At 38.7% G+C, this 26,406-nt stretch overlaps 1 protein-coding gene across 2 annotated transcripts in view; it reads right to left on the bottom strand.

The window, feature by feature from the left end:
• The window catches only part of SNTG1 (syntrophin gamma 1), a 235,069-nt gene extending 210,132 nt beyond the window's left edge, over positions 1–24,937 (bottom strand). The window contains exons 1-2 of one of the 2 annotated variants that reach the window (XM_060681983.2): positions 24,513–24,937; positions 22,854–23,902 (exon numbers count right to left, since the gene is read on the bottom strand). The gene's annotated coding sequence lies outside the window, so the exon portion shown is untranslated. Of the gene's footprint in view, positions 1–22,853 lie in introns of both variants that reach the window. The other variant, XM_034429744.3, reaches the window with a different exon arrangement.
• Positions 24,938–26,406: the final 1,469 nt, after the last annotated feature.

Raw genomic sequence — 26,406 nt, 5'->3', positions numbered from 1 at the left:
TGTATGGCATGAAGTCATATGGGCAGAGGTGTTAATGAAAAGGAATCCTTTAATATTTACATCAATAACTGATGAGGGTAGTGCATCAGACCTCAATAAGGCAAATGCTCTGAAATGTTTATGATTTATTAAGGACTGGCAATAATCAACTGGCTTAGTACTTTGAAAGTATTATAATGGACTAGATCAAAAAGTTGTTCATAGCATTCAAAAGGCTCATTAAACTCCTGGAACCTCACAGTGCCACAGTTTGGTAGCTGTCTTTCTACCAAATTTTCCAACTGCTTTGCCATAAGTCTGGGGGTATCAACCGCCACCGCGGCGATAACGTTGAGTAGCTCAGGCAGGGTTGCTGCCACGTGGCAGGGAGCCAGGTACGTGATCAGCAAGCCCATCTGAACCCCATGGCTCCACTTCACAAGGAGGACTCACAACCAGCTGTCTGAGGTACAGTGGTCTCCCTAGGCCTAAGGCCTTCTCTAATAATAACCGCTACTCCCCCGCCCCTCCCCTGTGACCTCGGCTGATGGAATGCGTGGAAGCCTGGTGGGCACATTTCTACCAGAGGGACCCTTCCCTCCGGGCCCAATAATAATGTTGATAATAATTCCTGATGAGCATTTGTATAAAAAGGGTAATACAAAACAATGTGCTCTGTCTTTTCTATTATTCCTCCAACTGCATGGATACATGCAATCTCTGGTTGATGGAGATCTTTGGTATCCCCCTTCAGTAACAGCTATTGGGAGGGCATTGAATCTAGCCAAGAATAAGGCCCTTTTAAATTTTGCAATTTTTATATGATTAATGTATCTGATTGGTTGGAGAAGGTGTGCAGAGTGGCTCAAAAAATGTTGGTAGGTAGAACTACTAAATCTGCTTTCAGCTCTAAATCAATGACCTGCTGCTTGAAATCAACTAGCATAAATTCATAGCCTATCAGGGTGACGGCTGGCCATGAAAATCCATAAAGTTGTAGTTTGGCTTATATTGCCTGGCACCAGAAAGTCTGAAAGCTATTGGTCATAATTAACCTTTATTCCAGCTGACCAAGCCAGCTGAAAAAAAAAGAGAGGTGATGCCAATAGCAGAAAATGAAAATCCAGGCAGAAGTTTTTATTTTATGTAGACCAGTTTTATAGTTAAGCACCATTTGAAAAACATTACTTCCAAATAGCTCAGGAGGAAGGAATGACCAGTGGCAGCCTAACTGATTTAGGAGCTGGGCTTGCATTTTAGCTGAAAAGATTTTAATCACTGCAGGTCTTTCGAGGCATCCAGGTCATGGTTGTCCCAAAAGTGCTTTCTTTTAAAAGATTGAGAATCTCCATAATCATTTAGCTATGCATTTTGGGACAAACACTCTTCAAATAGTGTGGGAATATGAATGGATTTCCAGAAAAAAAATTGCAAACTACAGTATTCACATGGCCCTCAGGGAGATAAACCTCCAGGTTGCCTCAACAACTTTCAGAAAGAGGGTTAACGAAATGATTGCAAGGAATATAAATCCTTCCATTCCCCACCATTCAGTCAGAACTGAAGAAATTTCTTGGATGAGAAGCAAATTGTATTCAACCAATACAAAGACCAGTTGTCTTTTGAAAGAAAGCATCTATAAGACAATCATGACCTGGATAACTGAGAATTTCCATAGACATTCACCTTTTTTGTAGATTGGGATCACCAAACCTAGGTCCCAATCATCAGAGGCCTTAGCATGGTTGTCAATATAGATGATAGGGAAGCCAAAATGGAAAGCCAGCAATCTAAATTGTTACAAATGTCCTCTGCTGAAATGAAGTACTCTGGAGCTTTGTTTGATCAATGGCTTAATCAGTTTTATGATTTCATATCCTGACATAAGGGCCAAGACGGGAACAAATGCTTTTCATAATCTAATTCCCTCTTCATTTTTTTATTTTTTTATTTTATTTTGAATTTGTATACCGCCCTTTTCCCTGAGGACTCAGGGCGGTGAACAGCCAAATAAAAACATCAAATACAAATATTAAAATACAGTTAAAATATATATATAGATTTGGCCCCATTAATTAAAACGATAAACAAAACAAAACAATTAAAAAACCCTATTATTATTATTAGGGTTTATTATTCATATGGAATAATTCCACCTCTGAATAGAGCAATCTGACATGGGCTTCCCAAACTGAGGCAAGAATGAAATATGAAATGAATAAATTAGGGGATGGAGCATAAATCCATTATTAACATTTTAAAAAAATCCTCTATCATAATAGGCACAAAAGAACCATATGATTAAATATTCTGTGCATTGGGGTAGGGTAGCAAAAGGCTCTCTTTCTTTTAGATTCTGGACAAAATCCTGAAATATATCATTTAATCCACAGTTCCAATGGGGAGACACTCTCTATCATCTAGAAACAAAATTTAACCTTGGTAGAGCCTTGGTAGCACAGTGGACTAATGCACTGTTATTAACATCTGCTGCTTGCAATTACTGCAAGTTCGAATCTCACCAGGCTCAAGGTTGACTCAGCCTTCCATCCTTTCAAAGGTAGGTAAGTTGAGGACCCAGTTTGTGGGGGCAATAAGATGACTTTGTATAAATATACAAAAGTATGAAGGCTATTGCTTAATGCACTGTAAGCCGCCCTGAGTCTCCGGAGAAGGGCGGCATATAAATTAAAGCAAAACAAAAAACAAAAAAACCCTGGTTTAAAAGGTCACAATGTTGAAACCCATAAATGCAAACATTTCATTTGAAAAGTAGCTAGAAATATATCAACAATTTATGACAAATAACACTGTGTATAAATTAGGATAAGAGAAACATGAATTATATAATCTAAGACCAGGAAATCCAATAGTCAGAATATTATATTATGCCAAAATTCAACCATAACCAGAAAAATATGACCTTGTGTAAATATATGAGATTGTCTGGTATTGATTTTTTGTGTGTGTTCTAAGTATTATTAGTTAGAAAATTATCATTGGTAATTTCCAGTTTATTTGCATCCGACTCTTAATCAGCTCCTATATCCAGATGAGAACAAACACACACACACACACACACACACACACACACACACACACACACACACACCACTCAGTTCATCTAGAAGAAAAATAGTTTGGAATTTATTTATTAAACATTGAAAACATTTAATTGACGAAATGTATTAAAACCAGGAAGAGACCGAAAGGCATGAACAATAAACAAGAGACAAAAGGGCAGAGGACTTAATAACAATCTAGATTCTCAGTATTTATATATCAAAAGGCACAGGACTTTTACAGGGTTATTTGAAACAATACGAGGGCATTTGACTTGAACCATCCAAAAGAGAATGATTTTTTGTTAATTCCTGTTTTTATAAATATGGCAGCAGCAAAGCAAAAAGCAAAACATCAGATGATTCTTCCTCTGTCTTGCACAATGAAACATTTTGGTGTAAGGAGATGATGCATCCAACCTTACTGAATTATACAGCATCCCACAGGCTATCCTAGACAATTGTGATTTCTACACTTACATTGTTGATTGAAACAAATTGTGTTTAGTATCCAGCAGGTCACGCTTCATTAATAGCATTTGACTTAACTTCAGGGATAACAAGAAGTAGTTCATTAATTCTAATGCTTTAGATTGTAGTCTCAAAACATTCAGATTTGTTGATTTGTTGATGATAAAAGAGAGGGGGAGCACGGGAGGTTCAAGCATTTAAAAGTTTCTTAAATATGTCATATTTATTCATTACATATGAACAATAGCTGATGTACACAAGTTAAAATAAGTATAGGGAGTTGATTTATTTTATTGTATTACACTGGTTTTCAAAGGAGAATCTTCAGGTGCTCGATTGCTTTCAATCGAGCACCTGAAGCACAATTAACTGAAAACTAGTGCATGTCTTATTTTAAAAATAGTTGATGAGGCTAGAGTTGCTTCACAGAGTAAGATCAAATTTTTGTTATTAAATTAAATTGACTTAGCTCTGGCTGAAACAGGTCTCTTCTGAAAAGTCATACAGTATTTCCTATGCATACTCATACTGGAAGATGTGCGTTTTCAGCTTACAGAAGAAAAAAGGCATATTAGATAAGAAAAATCCAGAGGCCACATTTGTCATTAATTAATTCATATTTGTAGATATGTGCTATCCACAAGATCTCAACTAACAGGGTATTTGCTTAGCGTTTATAATTGTTTGCTAACATTCTCAGGTCTCCTGAGCGGCAGCTCATTATCTGTGTTGCTACAGCACAAAATCCATCAAGGAAATCTCATTGTTCTAATTCCAGAGAGTTCCCTGAGAAAAAGTATCTGAAGGAATAACATATGGAGAGTTCAGAGAGAAGGCAAAATCGATGCCAGGAAAATTTTCACAAAAGTTGTCAGGTTTGAGAGTCATAGAAAGCTCTATATGGTTTCAACAGTTTGTTGTGGTCAAATGGTTTCCTAAACAATCCTTTAATCCTGCCCAACATAATTGGTTCAGACCAGATCAGACCAGACCTGATCAGACCAGATTTCACAGTAGCTCCCAAGTAGGACTACTTGAGTTATCAGATCCTTAGCTGTGCTACTCCATCTTACTTTCTGCCCTTAAATGTACATATGTGAAAAATAGAGGCTTAGAACAGGGGTGGGTTCTACTTACCTTTACTACCGGTTCGCATCGCGCCCGTGCTTCGCTTGCACCCGCGTGTGCTCTTCTGCGCATGCGCAGATCACCTATGATGACGTCCAGATCCGAAATTACTCTTTAATGCCATTGAGTAGTTGATCTTGGGTTTTGTAGCACAACTATAGTAGCCAGTGTAATAGGCAAATACTGCAGTGTTAGCCACATTATGATTTACTCAAATCCTGCTGCTGCCAGTCTACCAGGATGGACTCTTGGAATCTGTGAGCATCCTGTTGTGGCTCCGATACCTGAGCCTGTGTCATCGGCAGGAGAGGACTCCGAGAGTGAAGGAGAGGAGTTGGCAAGGCCTCCCTCTCCAGGACCCTCCTCTCTGGCAATGCCTTCGGTGTCCGCCGAAGAGCAAGAGATAGGGCCGGGGCCAAGCACGTCCACGCAGCCACAGATGGAGAGTGATGAGGGTAATGAGTCTTGGCTGGATCCACGTCAGCGTTGCAGAGATAAGCTCGCGCAACAGAAGAAAAGGCGTGCCCGAGATTAGGCTGAGTCACTGGACCACACCCCACAGGATATAAAAGGGAGCGTGGTGGCCAGTCAAACCTTGTGACGAACAAAGCTGACAGTTTCCACACCATTCTGCATTGCCGGACTTTTGCTTTAAGACTTTGCTGGAGTATCTCTGGACTTGATTGTAATTATTGAGCTGCTTTCCTTTGATGTATCAGAAGTGGGGAGAAGTTATCTCTCCTCTTTGTAAATAATAAACTCTTGGCAGGCAGCCACTAGGTTGTTGCCAAGTTCCGTTATCATAAGAAAAAGGATTTTGCCGGCTGGTTTGGTCTTTAACTCCTGAACGTCTGTTGGTGTGTGTGCGTGGGGTTGGGGACAGAACACATCCCAACTAAACCTATGTTGCAATATTTTCAGGATCAGACTCAATAAAGATAATAGGAGTTAGAGCTTTAAATATATTTCTTTTTAATTATGATAGGCATTCTATATTCACTGAATATTCAAGGTAGAAGCGACGAGAATGGTGAGGGTGGCTCCTTATATATACAAGGGGTGGAGCTAGGAATGGGAGTGGTAAGTTATGAATACATTAAAGTCCAAAGAATAAGTTAACCTCTGATGTTCCATATATACATTATTTACACATTGGAGAATAAGGCATTTACATCTGACAAATCCCCCTCTAAATGCCGGTTCGTTACACAACACCAATTACATTCTGATTCAGGACAATATAATACATATAATTTAGAAGTTAAATATTTGTGTTGTTTAGAAGGTAAGGGTTTTGTTAATATGTCAGCTAATTGTTCAGAAGTATCGCAATGTATTGCTTTAATGAATCCGTCTTGAGACAGTTGTCTCACATGTTTAAACTTTATATCAATATGCCTGGACCTTTGTCCAATTGCATCGGATCTGGATATTTCAATGGCCGCTTTATTGTCTTCATGCATAATAAATGGTAAGGTGGGTTTCTTCCAAACATCAGTGATCAGATCATTGAACCATACAAGGTTATTTGCAGCTTTGGACAAACAAATATATTCCGCTTCTGTAGTAGAAGTGGCTACTAGTTCTTGTTTACCAGTATACCAGTAAACTGGACAATCATTCAATAGAAAAACATAACCAGAAGTACTCTTTCTGCATGATGTATCACCAGCCCAATCTGCATCAGCATAACAAGTAATTTTTGGTTCTCTGTCATTATTGGGTTCCAACATTAAACAAAAATCTAATGTACCCTTCAGATATCTTAGAATTCTTTTGACAGCTTCCCAATGATACAAGGTTGGTTTACTAACATATCTTGACAATAGATTGAGAGGTAATGCAATATCTGGCCTAGTCCAATTAGATATATAAAGGAGTGAACCTATAACTGATCTGTAAAATGTGTTGTCTTTAAACTCAGGGGAAGATTCATCAGTGTTTCTAAGAAAATCAGTTTGCATAGGGGTGTCACAGGTTTTAGCATTATTTAAGTTACATTTGTTTAGGAGTTCGATGATTTTATCTTTCTGTGTAAGTTTGAATCCCCTTTTAGTTTTGTTAATTTGCACACCAAGGTATTTATTCACTTTACCCAGAGATTTCAGTGAGAAGTGTTCATTTAACTTATTTACAAAGATTTCCCTGCTCTCTTTATGCTTTCCAATGTATAAAATATCGTCCACGTAAATTAATACAAATTCAATATGATCATTACTCTTTTTTACAAAGAAACAGTTATCAGCAGTGGTGGCGTTGAAATCCATGGTCTTAAGTACTTTTACCAAGCAATCGTACCATCTTTTGCCGGATTGCTTTAATCCGTACAGACTCTTATTTAATAACCAAATTTCGTTCTTATTAGTGTATTGACTGTGTGGTGCTCTTACATATATTTCCTTATCTAATTTTGCATGTAAGTATGCGGTCTGTATGTCATATTGGAATACGTCCAGATTGAGTGCAGATGCTACTACAAGGGCTGTTTTGACACTCTCTGTTCTCACTGTGGGTGAATATGTATCAGTATAGTCTTCTGGATATTTTTGTGCATAGCCTTGTGCAACTAGTCTAGCCTTGTATAAGGTATTGCCTCCTTCTAAGTTCTTAATTTTATAAATCCACCTGGTACCTATAATTGTTTTATCCTTAGGTGCGATCGCAGGTGTGAATACATTTAATCCTTGTAAACTTTCCATCTCTTTTTCCATAGCTAGTTCCCATTTTTCTCTTTCTTCATGTGGAAGTTTCAATACTTCTTCATATGTATTAGGTGTTATTTGTTCTCCATTCATATGCATTATGTAATCTTTGTATTTATTTGGTATTTGGTTTCTATTGTTTCTAATAGTTCTTTCAGGCTTGCTATGGTTATCATGCAAATATCTAGCTTCCTTTTTTGTTAATGTGTCTGTCTTTATTTTATGCTGACTATTAGTCCAAGTTTTGGTTTTGTTCTTACTTTTGTTAATATTTTGATTTTCTGTTGTTCCTTCCTCGCAAGATATCGTATCTTTACATTTATTAGGAAATATTTCATTAAGGTGCAATTTTGACCAATTGGCCTGTTCATGGAACACAGCTGTTCTGGATACTATAAATTTGTTATTACTATCAATAAATCTGTACCCTTTGGTTCCAGTTTCGTATCCCATGAATCTTAATCTCCTGGATACGTTTTCTCCCTTTCTCCTCAATTGTTTAGGTATGTGTACGTCTGCAGTGACTCCAAATATGTGCATGTGTGATAATTTGGGTTTTCTATTGTACATCACCTCATATGGTGTCTTATTCACAATGCTGGACCAGGTTCTATTTTGAGTGTAATTCGAATAATGTAATGCCTCTGACCAAAATTGTTTGCCTAAACCAGCATCCTCTAATGTGCACCTAATCATGGTTTGTAGTGTGGAATTTTTCCTCTCTGCAACTCCATTTTGAAATGCAGAAAAAGGATTGGACGTGAAATGTAACATTCCTCTATCCTTTAACCATTGGGAGAATTCTTTAGACATGAACTCACATCCCCTATCTGTCATAATTTGCTTTATTCTGATATTATGTTGTGTTTCTATACGTTTGTAGAATTCCTTAAATTTCTGAAATGTTTCATCCTTGTGCTTTAATGTGTAAACAAAACCATATCGGCTGTAGTCATCCACTATTGTTAGGAAGTAACGTTTTCTATAGGTAATTGAGGGACTTAATGGACCAACTAAGTCCATATGTACCAAATCAAAAATATTGTTAGTTGATCTGTTAGATTTTTTTGGTCTGGGACTGGTTTTTAGTTTGGTGGACTTACATACTGAGCATTCCAAATAATTTTCACAATTTTTTATTTTGACACCTTCTGCGTGTTCAGTCATTTTTTGTACTACAGGAAAGCTTGCATGTCCTAACTTCCTGTGTAAGATGTGAGCACACTCATCATGAATTGGTTTACCTATTTTTGGTTTCTTTTCCTTGTATGTATTTTTGTGATCATGAGTTATTCTACACTCATCATTGTCACTGTTACTGACATTTTCATCATCTGCTTCAATACAATCTTCCATATTTGAATCAATGTTATGTAAACATCTTTCTTTAGTTATCAGATAGGGTAGACCTCCTTTTATCATTACAGTACCTACATTTGTTTTGTTCTTTTCTATAGTTGCTTTCCCCTTTGAGAAAACTATATTGATATCAGATTCTCTGCTTAATTTTATGGCACTTAGTATGTTGTGAGGTATTTCTGGGATTAATAATACCCCCTCTATTTTCCCTAGACCAGGCAAGGTCACATTTCCTTTGCCTAGTACTTGAACCTTTTCTTGATTAGCTACCTTTATCACAAACTTATCTTCTATAAATGAAGATAATATACTTTTGTTGTTGGTGGTGTGATTTGTTGCACCAGAATCAATAAGCCAATTGTTATTCTCATCCTGCTGTGTTCTGGTGCTGTCTTGTTTATTTAGCCCATTCAGTGACCCAGATTTCCTCTCTTTTGAATTTTCTCTACCCCCTCTACCTTCTTTGTAATTTGGTGGGCTTCTATATTTGTGTCTATCTGTGGAAGATTGTCTGTAATTATATTTGCTCCTATATTCTGGTCTATGTCTCTCTCTTGAGACTTTGGGGCAGTCTCTTCTACTATGTTCCCTGGATCCACAATTGTAGCATCTAAAGGCCTCATTATGTTTATCTTGAAAGACTACTTTCCTAAAAGGTTTGTGGTCTGTTTGGTTACTGGATCGATTTTTTCTTGAATTGTCTTCTGCTATCAATTTGTTAGATAGACTTTCTATGGATAAATATCCCAAATTAATGGTATCTAAGTGTGACATAAAGCTATCCCATGATGGATCAAGTGAATTGATAATAACACTTTTCATTGTTTGATCTGAAATCACTTCCCCCCTCAATTGTAGCTCAGCTCTTATTTTGTTTAGATTTATCAAATGCTCACTTATAGAAACCCCTGGTTTTACTCTAGAGGAAAAGAAATCCTTAGACATTCTTGTGGTTGTAGCTACGCTATCGCTGTGAAATAGATTAAACATGCATTGAATTATTTCTGATACAGTTAGGTTTGGTTTGATGCTATGATACATTGCAGGAGACACGCTAGATATTATTATGAAAAATGCTCTATGATGTAAACAATCTATTTTTAAAGTCCAAGGTCTTTTTGGAGGGCTAGTTATAAAGAATAGTAAATTTTCTTTCATGAAAATAACCTGAAGCTGTTGATACCACTCTTGTAAATTAATGCCATCAATTCTAAGTTTTGGGAAGTCACTGGGTAAGTTACCTACATTATTCTGTCCATTACTTACAACCTGGGGCAGTCCGTGATCTCTCAAGTGCAGGAAATTACAGAACGGCATTGGGATGCTTGCAATGAGTCTGCGCGGTTCTCTGGCCAGTTCAAGTTCTTCTGGGTCGTCTACGTAGTTTCGCACATGCGCGTTGCTCATTTCTTCTTTGGTGGCGTCGTGGAAGGTTCTCTCCCTTTCAGCTCTCTCGATCCGCTCCTCCTCAGATGAGTCGGTCTCTGGCTCGGTTTTTGGGGTTCTGGTGGTGGTGACGGTTCTTTTCTTCTTTTTGTGTGCGTTGGTATTCGATTTTGTCTGTGGTGTAGGGCGAAATCGGCATGGCTCTCTGGGCTCGGGCGTCGTCGCTTTCGAAGTCAGGATGGGAGCGTGCAGGTCTTGAGTCGCCGGTTTGATTTCTTGCTTCTTCGTAGATGTCTTGGTAATTTTCAGTCTTGGCCCAAAAGCAGCAAAAAGCGTTTTCATTGCTGATTTTACTTGAGATTTTGTTAAATCGTCTTCACTTTCTGATTTTGGATCATCTGAAGAGTTTGAGACTTCTTTCTCACTTTCTTCGTCTGATAGTGTTTTTCGCGCCAGAAATTTTGAACTGAGCGTTTTGATTGGCTCTGCTCCATTCTCTTTTGAAGTTCGTTGAAACCAAGATGGCTGCCATTCAAAATTTCGCGCGGGATCACATCTTTTCTTTTTAACAACTATTTTCTCAGTAGTCATCTCACTTACGATTTTTTGATCTTTGGGTTTTTCTTTAATGACGTTTTTCTCTCTCGCTGCTCCGCTGTTCTTCAGCATCTCCTGGAGGTCCGCGATGAGACTTTCATCATTCTTTTGGCTTTTTAGTATCTTTAATATCTCTGACCTGAGTTCGTTATTTTCTATTTCGATTTCTTTCTGGTCATTATTTTCACTCATTAGTTCTTCTTCTTCAGTGGTGTATTCTTCGGATTCTCTCGAAATCGCATTGGTGGATTCGTTGATCATCTCTTGATCAGTTTCTATTTCTTTGCTGTAGGCCCTGGTGTTGGGCCTATCTTTCTTGGACATTTTTAATTACTTATTGAGTCAATTAACCATCCTCTGCTACCAGCTTGTTGCAATATTTTCAGGATCAGACTCAATAAAGATAATAGGAGTTAGAGCTTTAAATATATTTCTTTTTAATTATGATAGGCATTCTATATTCACTGAATATTCAAGGTAGAAGCGACGAGAATGGTGAGGGTGGCTCCTTATATATACAAGGGGTGGAGCTAGGAATGGGAGTGGTAAGTTATGAATACATTAAAGTCCAAAGAATAAGTTAACCTCTGATGTTCCATATATACATTATTTACACATTGGAGAATAAGGCATTTACATCTGACAACCTAGTTTCCTAACAAGACTGATGCTGAAATTTACAATTAGTTCCTGGTATTATCCAATGCTACATACCATACAGAAAAAAGCAATCAGAATTTTACCATATTTCACATTTGCGATATGTAACTTCTAATTTTAGTTTCCATGGATACTCTCTCTACATTATAATTCAAGCCTACAGTTTCAATGCCAATTATGATACACACATATACATTGTGTGTGTGTGTGTGTGTAACATACACGTTGTGTGTGTGTGTGTATTCATTTCTCTCCCATAAAAATGTTATAACAAACTATCATAATATATAATAGAGAAAGATAATTTTTAGATCTGGTATATTAACCCTATAAAAAGAGACATATGGAAGAATTATGCTGAAGTTCTATGTAAAATTTGCTGAGAGAAAGGACTACTCAATAGTTCTGAATAGATATTCATAAAATATACAGATGTGTTTATAACAGTTCCTTCTATGACTAAAAACTTAGAAAGTATTAGAACAAAACTCATTATCATAAGTAATCAGGGAAAGACATTGGGGGTTAAGACCTTTTGTAAAACAGACTTGAGCAAATAATGTTACTGCTTTTAGCAGGAATATCATGACACAGAGTGCTTAAAGCATTAATTTATGAAAGTTTAGAAGAAAGGCCAAGTCTCCTCAGTGTTCTCCGTTTTTATGTATAGTAGGGGTGGAATGGAGGATGCAGCTCAAGAGCCAGTTCCCTTCCAGGAACCGCACATACTTCCTGCATGGCAGAAAAGGAAATAAAAAAAAAAAGGATCTCAAATTCTTGACCATTTTGTACCAATGAAAAATACTATCTGGGCTTCATACTGATTAAGGTATTGGATTATAACTGGGGAGACCAAGGTTCTAATCTGCTTTAGTCCACTTCTAGTCCAGGTTCCATCAAAACCCTGTGGACCAGTAACTCTCTCTTAGCCCAATCTTTGTCACAGGTTTGTGGTTTTGAAGAAAAACAGGCAGAGGGAGTATGCCAGTTCAGTTCTTGCTTTAAAAAAAAAAAAGCAAGATATAAATCCAGCAAAGAAATAATCCAACATATAAACGCAGCTTTTTTCCTAGGAAGTAATGCTTGAAAGAGCTCTTAACTGACACGGTTAGAATCGGATGGATGTGGTCCTCTTGGACTGGTCAAGGCATGCTTTGCTTTCCTATGGGACCTTCCGAACTTCTCAATGCAAAGAAATATGTACAACTTTTAGAAATGAAATGTTCTTTAACATTTAATTATATACACAGAACTTTGCATAAAACGAAGAGTAATGACATCAATCATGTTTTGGTTCAGTATTATTTTAACCATATACATGTAATAAATGGTCATTCAAAAGCTCCATGCCCCAAAGTTAATCATCTTTGGCAAACTCTATCTTCCAATTAGTCTTCAAGGGAACAAAAGTTGACCTAGTTAATTCGTGGTACAAAGCTAAACTCAACATCTTTCTACAAATTTGCAAACATGCATAGTATTTATGTATATTTCTTTAAACTATTTTGTTTCCTTCTCTAAACTTTCTGTTTTTCCCTGTGTTGTTGTTTTTAAAGTCCAGTGCTGCATTCTTTTACTATTTTTCCAGTCACCTGAGGTAAATCCCTGGATTAGAGCTTCAGCATCCATCACTTGCCAGCATGGACAGCAGTTCTTGTAGTTTAATAACAAAAACTGGAAGATCACAAATTCCTGATGCCATCTTTAAACAGAGTTGTTGATTATTGAATTGTCTCAATTAGGAAAGCTACAGACTACAGCACTTTGCTTTTTACAAAACTGGTATAAAACCACAAGATATAAGTCTTTTAAAAATACCCTCCTTCCCCTAAAATAAGACATCCCCTGATAATAAGCCCAATCGGGCTTTTGAGCGCATGCGCTAAAATAAGCCACCCCCAAAAATAAGTCTGCCCTGAAAATAAGCCAGTTCCAAAAATATTTAAATGCATGCACAGCCAGTCCCCGCCATTTCTTCCGCTTAAGTTTAGGGAGACAGAGCTGGAAATCAGGTAAGAGGAGCCCCATCTTGTTCCACGCACCCCAAAATAATAAGACATCCCTGAAAATAAGGTCAAGCACTTATTTGAGGTTCAAATATATAAGATAGGGTCTTATTTTTGGGAAAACACAGTATGTATAGAATACATTGTATACTCTAGCCTGGAAATTACACAAACTTAATGAATATATGTTTATATTCAGAATTTATTAGGTTATAGCTTTAGATATATTAAATAAATGCTACTAATCCAAGGGTAGCTATTCCTTTTTTCTTCCCCACAAAACCTTTTGTGATAAGAAAAAAGGATAAAAGGAACTGAGAAGATTTAAAAGCACAAATGGAAAATCTTACTGTGTGGACCCTGTGAGGCAAGAACTAAATAATAGCATCTCTTCTGGAAGCACTGTTAGCTTGGTCAATACAGTGTGGCAACATAAATTGAAAACAGAAGTCTCTCAAACCAGAAAGAACATCCAAAATATCAGGTGAGTAAGTATGTATATGGTACATTTATAGATTTAATTATCACAACAGTGCTTTTATGCCTACCATAAATTTAATAGCTTTTACCCCAGGATATATAAAACTGATAACAAGGTGACAATAAGACATTTCAGGATGACTCTATGTATAAATACACATATCAGGAGTAAGGGATTTACAGTCCTGCAATTATTCTTGTGCTTCCAAATTTCAAGATTCAGCCACTAAATTTGAAGATAAAATACCAATTTTAGCAGTACAATTTTTATCTGTAGGACATACAAAATAGAAAAATATTATTTCAGAGAAAGAGAAGTGTTGGGAAACAAGTAAGTAAACATCCATCGCCTAAAAATGTGGGATAATAAACCAACAACTTAATCATGTTTACAGGTAGTCCATGATTTATGTCATTGGGACTGCAATCATTCAAAGTTACAGCAAAGTTGTGATGATTTGGAAAGCCTTTGGAAAGCTTCTGAGGCTTCCTGAAGCACTGTAAGAACATTGTAAGCACATTGTTTGGGAAACAGCATGAGTGGCCTTGGAAAGGCAGCTTGGCATGGCCAGCAGCTGCCTCACTTAAGACTAGTCTGGGAACACCTTGTTAGCAATGAGAGGGAGAAGGCAAGGCCAACTGGGCCTGGCAGGATGTTAGAGTTTGCAGCAATCCAACCAGCACACAAGTAAATAATTCAGCAGGATTCATGTATAAAATAAATTTCTTTATATACAGTAATATAAAGCATGATGTATGTATACAATACCCATGCAGTAAAAGCCAGAACCAGAATTCAGAATCCAGAAGTACAGAATCAATATAATCACAGAAGCAATAATGCAAGGACAAACCAATTCTTTTATACATAACAGTCAAATTAAGCCACGCCCAGGCTCCAAACTGTCTGAGTCACCAAACAGTCCCCATTGGCTGACCTGTTGCCATATCTATTCCAATTCACGAACTCTTATACACTGACACGGGGCATGTAGAGCTCAGGACAGTAGGGACAGATGGGGGTTTGCATTGTTGTGCTGGAGTGAAGTAGATGGTTGTGGGACCCATGAGGTAACACTCCTCAACATTGACCACCACTGCGGCTGAAGATCTGAGGGTGGTGCCATTAGCTGAGACTGCTGAAGGCCATCCACCCCCTATTTAGCCCCCAGCCCCATCAATACTGCCACTGCTTCTGAGCAGTGCCACTGTGGAGAGCAGCCAGAAGGTGGACTGGTGATGGTGGAATAGATTGGTGGTAGGAATTGAAGATGATGTTATACTTTATGAACTGAGGCTTGGGGCTTGAAAAAAACGAAGCTGGGAATGGCTTGGATTTGTCTGGGTCTTTCTCTAATGACTGGTGGGATTCAGTTAACAATGGCAATTTGAAGTGCTGGGATTGCTATGACTAAACAATGTGGTCATATGATATTTAGCAACAGAAATTTCAGTCCAATTACCCTTGTAACTACAGGACTACCTGTACTTATTTTGACCTATTAATTTGGAAGTTCATGTGGAGCACAAGTTCAAGACAATTCACAAGTTGGTATTGTGAATATCTAAACTTCTGTATATTCAAAAGTAATCACATTTTCCATGAAAACTGCAACTTGCACATCTCTCTTTCTTTCTCTTTCTCTTTCTCTCTCTCTCCCTCTCCCTCTCCCAGAAGTGTATCTTCCTGAACATCCTATTAATTTTGCCAAGAATGATTATTTGTCTTTTATTTTATTTCTATAGCTGCCCTTCTCAACAAGTGATTCTTCATATATTAATCCTAATTTATATCTGTTTTACTATCTTATTCTGACTCCAGAAGTAATCACAATAATTAGCATACTTTTGAGGTTAAAGCATTTACAGTAAGATCACAGTAGAGTACAAGTCTGCATTGATCCCAGGTCTCCACATGAACAAAGAATGGATTGGAACCAAGCCACACTCTAAATTATAAATCCCATTCCAAGGGAGAAGCCATTACAAGTGGTAAGAAAACTATGGAGTAACTCTTCGACAGGCACTGGCACTGGAAGGTGAGAGAGAACCAAAAGACAGCCATCCATATTTGTAGGGGTTGCACCAGTGGTGCGATTCAACTGGTGTAACAACCAGTTCACTAAGCGTGTACACCAAACACGTGTTCTGCGCATGCACTAAATGAGCACTCCACGCACATATAGTGCATTTCAAACAAGCTCTACAATTTACCTTCTACTGTCCCGGTGAATAAAACAGCTGCGGCGCGGCAATCCGCTCTGCCATGCCAATCAGATGGGCTTCAAAGAAAGGAGTATAGATCAGTATAGCACAGGGATGGGCAGGTGGGCCCACCTGAACATCGGAGTGAACCGGTTCGCTCTCAGCTGGTCATCAGAGCTACTGGTACGCCTGAACCGGTCTGAACCAGTAGAATCGCACCTCTGGGTTCCACACAGAACTTCCAGAAGCAATAACGTAGCTGAAGCTCCTGTGTCACCAGAGAAGACAGACAAAGCTGTCTTGAAGAGAACCTTGGCTCAAATACTATTTGGTTTTGTCATAGTTATTGTACAAGGGAGTATAAACTCTTCTGGGGAAAAAGTTGTTCTTAATGTTAGAGGAGTAACGGGAACATGATAACATAAAATTGGCAGCAACAACAAGCATGGGAGGAGGGGAGGTAAAAATAAATTTTGGGAGAAAGTAGTGAACCATGTAAATGTGAGTGTGTGACAAAAGCTAACATTTTCAAAGACTAAAATTCTTTTGAATTACTTACCTAGTACATGGAATTTGACAACTGGAAAATGTAAATGGATTCTCTGTGCCCTTTCTATGGCAAAAAGATGGATATTACAACACTGGAAAGATAAATGTATGGCCCCATTTACTCAATGGATTGAAGACTTGATTAGTCTTGCTATTTAGGAGTAGATTGCCTGTAAGCCTAGACTTTTTAATGGATAAAAGAAATATGGGACTCATTTACAAAAAACTCAGTAAGTTTCTTAAAAAGCAATAACTATTACAAATAAATGTATACTATATGTATATTTACTATATGTATATGTATATTTACACAATGTTTGTGTTTGATAATTAGATTTTTTTTTCTTTTTATGACCCTGTAATCCTTCAATAGGGAACAGATTTGGGGCAAATGGATGGAGCTGAGTGTTTACTGACCAGATGCCCTTCCTTCTTTTCTTTGTACTGTAAGGGAGAAACATCATCTGCTACCTAGGATTCAGCTGTCAACCTTCTGAGTGGAAGGCGAATGTCTTCACCACTAGATCACCATGCCACTCATATTTCAATATTGTATATATGGAATTATATATAGAGTTGTAACTGGTTACGATAACAATTAGTATTATTGTTAGAATATTATTATGTCATTATATATAACAATATATAATATAACAATATTATATTCTAACAATATAAATAATATAATTATTCTTTATATTGGATTTAGTTGTATCTTTTTCATCTATTTTTAAGTACTTGTTAGGTATTTTATTAATAATGTATTTTTGTATTTTGTTCCTTTTGTTCTTTTTTATTATTTTAAAAACAATAAAAACTGTAAGAAAAAGAAAAGTTTGAATGCATTTAAATAAGTTTCTCTCTCTTTTTTTAATATTGACACTTAAAACTCATATACAAAATCAGAAAATAAACAATAGGCAAACAGAAAAAAAAAGTTTTCATCCCCTTTGAGAGATTTCTGAATGTTTCCTAACTTTGCCACTGAAAATTATTGGAGCATTTTGTCCTCCCCAAAACTCTAATAATTTCAGTGGCAAAAATGTGGGTATAAAAATATACACAGAAGTCAGAGTGAACAAATTACACCACAGTTTGGTTCTTCATTTATTTCACAAACATAATCAACCAATATGCAGTGGACAATGTGTAACCTCTTTCTTATATTAAGTAACTATCTGTAGCTGCCGAAGCTGCAATTAAGCACTAGCCTAAATTAGTGATCAGTCTCCCATAGTGTAATATCCTCTATGGCAAACTGTTTCAACTTAGTAACATTTAATATATGAGTAGCATAAACTACTCACTACAGGGCCTGCCACAGCATCTTTACGGAATTTAGATAGAACTTTGACTTTACTATTCTAAAACTCTGAATTTGTTCTTTATCTATTCTCCTACTGACTTGCTTGTATGTTTGTGATGCACATGCACATTGCAACACAATGCACTTTGCTTCAGTTTCAGCTGACAGATTTCCTTTGAAATTCCCTGCATGCCCCAGATTTAGGAAAAAAAGCTTCTCCTTCCAGTTTTACTTATCCCAAATAATTAAATCCTAAACTGTAGGTAATCCTAATAAGCATTTGTAAACTACAATTTGAAACTGTATAGCTTCTATAAGCCTACTGTTGAGACTAAGCACATTTTAGTTCAGATATGCTTACCTGCAGTTACTTAAGTATGAACACCAAAATCACTTCTTCTAGTGACTATGGCAATATTATCTTAATAATCCTTGAATACAATTCTGAAAAAGTAAGATCTTCTATAAAGGTATTGTACTATTAAATGTCATCAGAAGGCAAACAAAACTTTTACATTTTAAAATGTTTGCTTTCTAATATAATTCATAAGTTCTTGTTCTATGCATATGAGCTGCACATAAAAAAGGCAGAATTTCCATCACATCATCGTAGTAGTTATCTTGACGTTTTTGACCATATCCTACAGACACACCTAGTAATGCATATATAGTATTCTAACATATTTTAAACAAACCCCAAGTTCCACATATACTCACTATTCTACCTTACATACTTTAATGAAAGACCGACTCACTGCCACAATATGGAGAACTACTATAAGTACAGTATTTACAGCTAGTTCAGAGGCAGACTGTATTCAAATTAAGCCTCCATAGAACAATCAATTAATAGGAAAACGAGCAAGACATTTGGTCACTATAAGGAACAAGTTACACTCATTCCAATATCTCAATACCTTTATATTGAAAATTCAGACCCAAATTCTCATTGATGTACCTTATGTACAACTAATTCCATTGGCTACTAGGCAGCCATTATGGATGAATCACTATCATTCAATAGCTTTTTTGTTTATTACCGGTATTATAGACAGAAGTTCTATAGAAACTTATAGAAATATAAACTTATTATATTTTTGGAATTATCCAGATAGCATACCTTTGTATATGGCAATTTATACAGCTTTTCAAAAAAGCAAAGATTCCCTTGAATCAAATGTGTTGCAGCTATCAGTGGGGACTTGGGCTGCATCAACAGAAGTGTAATACAAAGATGAGGGTACATAATAGTACTGATCTATACCTCAATGATGAAGCCACATTTGGAAGACTATATGCAGTTCTGGTCACCACAATGTGAAAAAGGCTCTTCTCTGTTGCAGAGAAGAGCAACAAAGATAATAATGGGTCTGGAGGCTATATATATATATATATATATATTATTTTGATTTATATGCCGCCCTTCTCCGGAGACTCAGGGCGGCTTACAAGGCGTTAAGCAATAGCCTTCATACTTTTGTATATTTTATACGAAGTCAGCTTATTGCCCCCACAAACTGGGTCCTATATCCTTTGAAAAACAGCTAAAGGTACTAGGAATGTTTAGCTTAAGAAAGAGAAGACTGAGGGGAGAAATGCCAGCAGTCTTCCAATACTTGAAGGCTTGCCACAAGAAAGAAGGCATCAATTTATTCTCCATTGCACCTGAGGGCAAGACAACAAGCAGTGAGTGAATGCACATCAGATCCAACCTGAAATAAGGAGGAACTTCCTGACAATGAGAACTATTAAACAATGGAACAGCTTGCCTCCTGGAGTTGTGGGTGCTCCATTGTTGAAGGTATTTAAGAAAACACTGAACAGCCATTTGCTCAAGCTGGTATAATGATTCCTGCCTTGAGCAGAAGGTTGGACTCAAAGCCTACGATTCTATGAAGCTCAATGTGGTGTCTATGCAATTTTATTGGTAGCGATATGAAACTGGTCTGCCACTCTTTTATTCTGTTAACTGTTGTTTGAAATTCCCAATTTGTTCTAATATTTTGAGATTTTTCTGGTCGTCTTCTGTTTATTGTTTATATAATAAATATTCATACTAAAAGTCTAACCCCCTTCTTAGCTTTTTGGGGTTAGCCATAGTTGATTATTCTGCCATTTGTCAGCAGTTCATTCATCAAGTCACTACCACTTAAGAAATTAACCTTTCTCTGTACTTAGCTCTTCAGTGCTTTTTTGACATTCTTGCTTCAGGCCATCCATAGTTCCTGGGTTTTACAGTCATATCTCTAACAATCAACAGTGATTATTTCTTTATAAGGGCAACAAATGGCTTTTACTTCCAAGAAGAGCTGAGACTGGTAAATGCAACCAAACTGATTGGTGGCTACATAAAACTGGAGGCCACTTTTGCAGAGTTCAGAGCCATTCATTGCCATCCTTCTCACTGTAGGAACCCCAAATGTCCTTTTCCAATATTTCCATAGATACTCCCCAGTCTCACAGAATGTGACCTTAAGACAACCATTTGAACCTGGCTTCTCCTAGAAACTAGAAGTTGCATGCAAAACTATCATTTTACAAGTAACTGCATTAAGAGCTGAGCTTCTCACATTTCTTTTCCTTTCTTTCTTTTTCTGGCTGTGGTCACTGTCTTCAGAAGATGTGCAATTGACCTCACTTGGCTCTTTCTCACTCATGCTTCCAGCTTTGTTTGTGAGTTTTGTCTACTCTCTGTAACCTATCTAGCCTGTTTAGCACTGAAAGTGGTGGCCTTTTGTTGTGCTTGCACATGAAGCTGTAAAAATCCACAATCAGCCTATTATATTTCATTCATTAGATTTACAGACCACCCAATTCCATTGCAACATACAACAGAAAAGAGTGAAATGCAATCCCCTCCCATACACCTAGTAAAAAACAACAGAATCCAAATGAGGAATCATCCATCAATGGGTTAACCACCCACTCTCTGCCAAGCTTCAGGGAAGGAACAGGTTTTAAGGATTTGTTTAAATAAGATAAGGGTGGGAACTAAACAGATCTCTAGGTAAATGGAGATCCTCTGTCCTTCCAGAAGATAAGTGCATCAACAAAAAAGCCCATCTCCTAGATCAATGAGGTGACCTTATTTGATCAACTAATCCTAGAATAAGATGACTTTCCAGTTTGTATAGAATGGGAACAATTATGGAAGATATTCTATCAGTAACTAGACCTTTCACATGAGGGATTTTATAGATGATAATCAGATCCTAAAATTGCACTCAGAACCCTACTGGTAACTGATGCAACTCACAAAGCAAGGGGGCTAAATGGGCTTGCTGTGACATGTCCATAATTGCCTGTGCAACTGTGGTCTGGATCAGCTAAACCTTCCAAGTGGTCTTCAAAGGTAACTCTATGTAGAAAGATATATAGTAGTTCAATGAGAGATGACCAAAGCATGAGTGACCATTTTAAGAGACTTCTGGTGAGACATGGTGCAAATGACACTAGATCAGCTTATACAATGGCCACAGTTCCTGGCCACAACTGGTGTCTGCTCTTGAAGATATCAAATTGTACACATATCTTGAAGGGGAACTACAGCCCTAATCAAGAGCAGAGATTGAGAATTTCCAGACTCAAAAAATAAATCATGTTAGAGTTGAATCTGAATTTGACATTCCCCATCCAGAGACACATTGTCCCCACGTACTGGGATAAGAGCTTGACAAGATCCTCATCAGTCCATGGTACAGATGAACACCAATGTCCATTCAAAACCCTTTCCCAATGCCCTTGAACAGTGATTCTTTAGTTAGAGGAAATTACCATTAAGGGGGTTGTTTGGATATATTCTGGGGAGTACAATTTGCAATTGCTCATTTGTGAGTTGAGGATCCATTTGGTGATAGCTATTGCAGAGATGCTTGTATAAAGTAAGAGAGTTAAGAGAGGGGAGGAAAAAGACATTGTTTCAGACTAGAAAAGAGGAAATTGGATCAACACAGTTTAAGGACAACTGCCCTAGACAATGACCAATGTGCCTGTATGCAGCCACAGAGGTACTATTCACAATGAACATCTCTTTATCTAGAACCAGCTCTAAGAAGACCTCAATTTCCTTGGCCCACTGTAGGCCCCAATCCTAGCAGACATGGCATATGTGAAGCCTAAAGCAGGAGGGTTGGCTTCAGAAACTGACCAATCACATGACGAGGGGAGCAGCGGTCCCTGGTGAAACCCTTTCATGGTACTTCATCAAAGATTGTGATTAAAAAAAACCATAGGAGCAGGTCAACTGCAGTAATTGCATATGTGGTTGCATAGACTGAAAACAGTGGTAGGCTTCTAAGACTTGTGGGAGTAAGAAACAGGTCCCTTGAGGGTGACATATATGTGCATGGATGTTTACAAATAGTGACTGGGAACAGCTACATTAGTACATTGGTTGGGCATTATGTTGTGGCCAGATGATAGAAAAGACAGTTCATACACTCAGAGCAGGTGTGCACCAAAGGCCTGATGTGGGAGCATGCTGGAAACATGGACAGTTACCAGAGGTGGCCCATGAGGATTACACGGAAAGTGGCAATTAGATTTGGCCTATGTGAAATTAAGGGAAAAGAACAGCTGCAGAGGAGAATTTTAGCAGCTGCTACATGTGTTCTGAGTTGGGTCTAATTTGAAGTAGATTTCACAAATTCTCCCCTTCTGTAACAAATGGCAAACATGGAGCACACACCTCTGCACCCTTAGGGCAACCTTGGTTTCACCAGTCAACATTTCAGGTAATGAAGCATAAAATCTGCCTTTCAGCTGGGCAACACATTTACTGCATCGAAGTCTTTGCAAAGGAAGACCAAGATCACTCGAAAATGTAGGGCTGCATTTAATGCAGGGACAGAGCCTTCCCATCCCTTTCCACTCTCAAGAGAACCAAATTCATTTAAAAAACAAAACGTGCCACAAAAAATGGGCAGGGCTTTCCTCTAGAAACAATACAACCAGAAGCACTTACTTTTACTGACTGCTGCCTCTTGCTGGAAACGGCGGACTTTTAACTCCTCCAAATCACCTCAGGAAACTTATTTCCCGAATTATTTCCCATCCGCTCAGTTGAGAGAAGCTTCGGAGAAAGGAGCCATCCCTTTGCTTCGGAGACGAGCAGCCCAGGCATGGAGGCTCAGGTGGCACTCGGGCGAGAATCCGCTTGCGATCTGTGGCTATCTCAAAACTAGGAGAGGACGGGTTCTTTAGAGACCCATCGGGAATTACGGCGGAGGGGTCGGAATATTTCCCTGCGCACATCCAAACACAGAGAAGAACAAAGCTTCAGCTTGTGGAGGGGGACTAGAAAGGAGAAAAGCCAGAGGCTGCTCAGATCCTCTTTCCAGCAGCGCCAGATCCTCGTAAAAGGAGCCAGAATAGCCCGTTCTAGAGTCGCCGGTGGCCGCGACGCTTCTTCCCCTGGCTGCCCAGTCTAGAGGCGATGTCCATGCCTGCAGGCGTAATCCTGGAACTAACGCGCCAAACCGCTCGGTATCTTCCGCCGTTTCCCCCCCTCCCTCCTCCTCCTTTTTTTTTTCTTTTTTCTTTTCCCAATGCCGCCCCCCTGATCAGCAGCAGGGGAATCTGGCCGCTCAGCAGCGTGTTGCTTTGAAACGACCGAGTTGCTGCAGGTGGAGCGGACGCCGAGAAAGACGGATCCGGAAAGCTCAAGAAGAGGGGGCTTTCCCCAGTGGCCTGTTGGGAAGGGGAGCGAAGATGCTGATGGGACGGAAGGAAGTTTTCGCGGTGCTGTCAATTAAAAGCCTTGGCGCCATTCATCGGGAAGTGACGGTTCTTCACGGAGCAGCTCCTTTCTGCAGCCCTTCGTTGTCTCTTTCTCAGTGTTATCTGAAATTAGCCGTCCGCTTCTCTGAAGCTGCACGCTCGCAAGATTTCGCCTTCATCCCTTCTTATTATGAGGGCACTGATTCGTCCAGTCTCCTCTCTTCCTTGCTTCTAGAGGCAGATCGTCGAAACCGAAGCACACCGCAAGGAGGTGATTAATTAATATGCGAATCACTAAGTTAGAATAAAACAAGAGGGGCGGAAATCTGTCATGATATGAGTGAGCTACCGCACAGCTAATAGAAATTCTAGGAATGAGAGCGAGGCAAACCCTAAAGTTCTACTTGGAATTAATAAACATGTGTTGCTTAAATTCTCGTCCACTTTTCACGCTGGAGAGCCGGAAAGAACATTTTTAGAAGTCTTGCTATTCATATTTTTCTTACCCTCATCAGCACCGAATTACTTTTGTTTTTAAGAATGAGTTTCGGTGCAAATTAAAATGTTGGGACTACGTTATCAACAGCAGCATCCAAGAAGTTATTTCCAGCGATAATGTACCCGGAAACAAGTAAATCCCAGAGATTTTATAAGATTTATCTTCAGATAACTACGAAAAGCTGCGAAATCAGCTGAGAACGTGCCACGAATGTGCAGTTTCAAGCTTCACCTTCAGGCCACTTGGAAAAATCAATCTCGGGTATATTTACCCCGATCACTCCCCAACTGAATGCTAAAATCTAAATCACAATAAAACTGGCTAAAAACTTAACGTTTCTTTTGATGTTTATATAACGGAAGCGAGGGATCTGAGGATGTGACAGAGTTTAAGTGCTACACTCACCGTCCAGCTCGATCACATCTTCAGTCAGAAGTAATAGAAGCAAAAAGGTGTTTTGATTCCACACCATTCTTTAAGGAACTTCCATGCCTCATTTACTTAAAATTCTGTGTTCTTTCCTGAAGTCAATAGAGCGGGGATTGCTTTACGCCTGAAAACAGGGCTAGACTCTATCAAGCGAGCAAAGTGTAAGGGAGTTAATATTACATTTAATTCACCCTGTCACAATGGCCCATCTGACATGAAAAAGCGGTAGCAAATAAGCCGGTCAGAATGGGGGAGGTGAAGTTCATTTTTCGCCTGGTGACAATAAATAATGGAGCTAAATGTTCTCGAACCGGTTTACCCCCAAATTGCAATAAATCCCGCAATATGACCTACATCTCGCGTCGGAAGATTCCGCTAGCCCTGGAAAAGGACAGCGGTATAAATTCTAGCGAGGGGGTGGAGCAGAAGGGTTATCTTCGTTCTGATTGGTGGCCGCGAGTAACGTCACGCTTCCAGACCTCCCTGCTTGCTTATTCTAACCGCATCTCCCCCTCCCACCCCCGCTTATCACTATAGAAAAGGGAGGAAGCGGGAAGGGAGGCGTCTTGTTGGTCTCCAGCGAGTTTTGTGTTTCTAATTAAAAGACTACTGGTTAGAAACCGTCTACACGAATAAGAGGCAGGCAGAGAGGCAACCACGGTGCCCCACGTTCTTCAGGCGGCTCAGGGAAGAAATGGGCTTCAGTTCAACAGGGCAGGGCCATGAACGGAAAAAGTAACAATGCGCCTTTTCAAGGGCCCCGGGATGGAAAAAAGGAATTAAGCAGCGCCCAAAGCCAAACTGCCTACGGTCTTGTTTATGGGAAGACCTAGTCATTATCCTCGTGGCGGGACTTACCGCGAAGGCAGCTTCTATCCGTCAAAATAGATGAAGAGGGAATATATCTAGTTGCTCGTGGAGGGGAGGATACCTTGCGGTATCTCTCTCACCCTGGTTTTCCATTATGGATTAAGTGGCCCTTTAATCCACGGTTTGGTCCTTAAAAAATGCTGATAATTGTAATCCATGTTGTCAAAAGGGCGTCATGTTTTTGAAAGCTGGAAGGAAAAACGAGAAAGTTGTAATTATTAGATAACACTATTGTGTTGTTTTGTTATATAAATAGGACGCCAGACTTGTTTGTGAGATTTCCTTTCAATTTCAGCCCTTCTGGCCAGCTATTTAAACAGACTTAAGACAGCACTTTATAGTTCCCCTAGGGCTAGGGAACCAAATGCTCCACACCAAATGCAGCAAACAGGCAAGGTTGTACAACCTGGAGTTAGGTTGCTGCTTCCAGAAGTCACAGTTGATCCCTCCTCCACTTCCTTCCACAGGTGGTCTTCACTGATCTGAGACTGATGCTGTCCTCTTCCCCCATTGTGTTTCCCATAAAAATGTGAGACTTTTGTGTAATTTGGGTAGAATGAGTAGAAAGTACTACTTTCTACTAGTACTAGTAGAAAGTAGAGTTTTGAGAATTCTAACACTATCTTTTTCACAGCCATGATAAAATACTTTTCTTCTAGCTTCAAATCCTATATGCTGGAGCGATGAGGTCAGAGAAAGCTGCTCTTTAGGGACACTTACTCTGCCTGCGGGCCAGATGCATCATATGCTGAAGGGGGGAAAAGTCTGGATATGTCACATGATGCCCCATGGTGACGTGAGTTTGACACCCCTGATCTACATGTACATCACATCCATTGCATACATGTAAAAAGGGGTCAAAGGACATCAATCACCCGCTTATGTTCATCAATTTTGAAGCCAGAAATTGTTACTACAGTTATACTTTATGCTGTTCTTACAGTTTTAATCTGTAGAGTTGCGGTGGCGCAGTGGTTAGAGTGCAGTACTACAGGCTACT

Source organism: Pantherophis guttatus, chromosome 3 (genome assembly GCF_059756535.1).
Source record: "Pantherophis guttatus breed Tessera chromosome 3, ASM5975653v1, whole genome shotgun sequence".
NCBI lineage: Eukaryota > Metazoa > Chordata > Lepidosauria > Squamata > Colubridae > Pantherophis > Pantherophis guttatus.
Note: the sequence above shows the minus strand (reverse complement) of the source record. Positions and strands in the feature narration are given on the sequence as shown.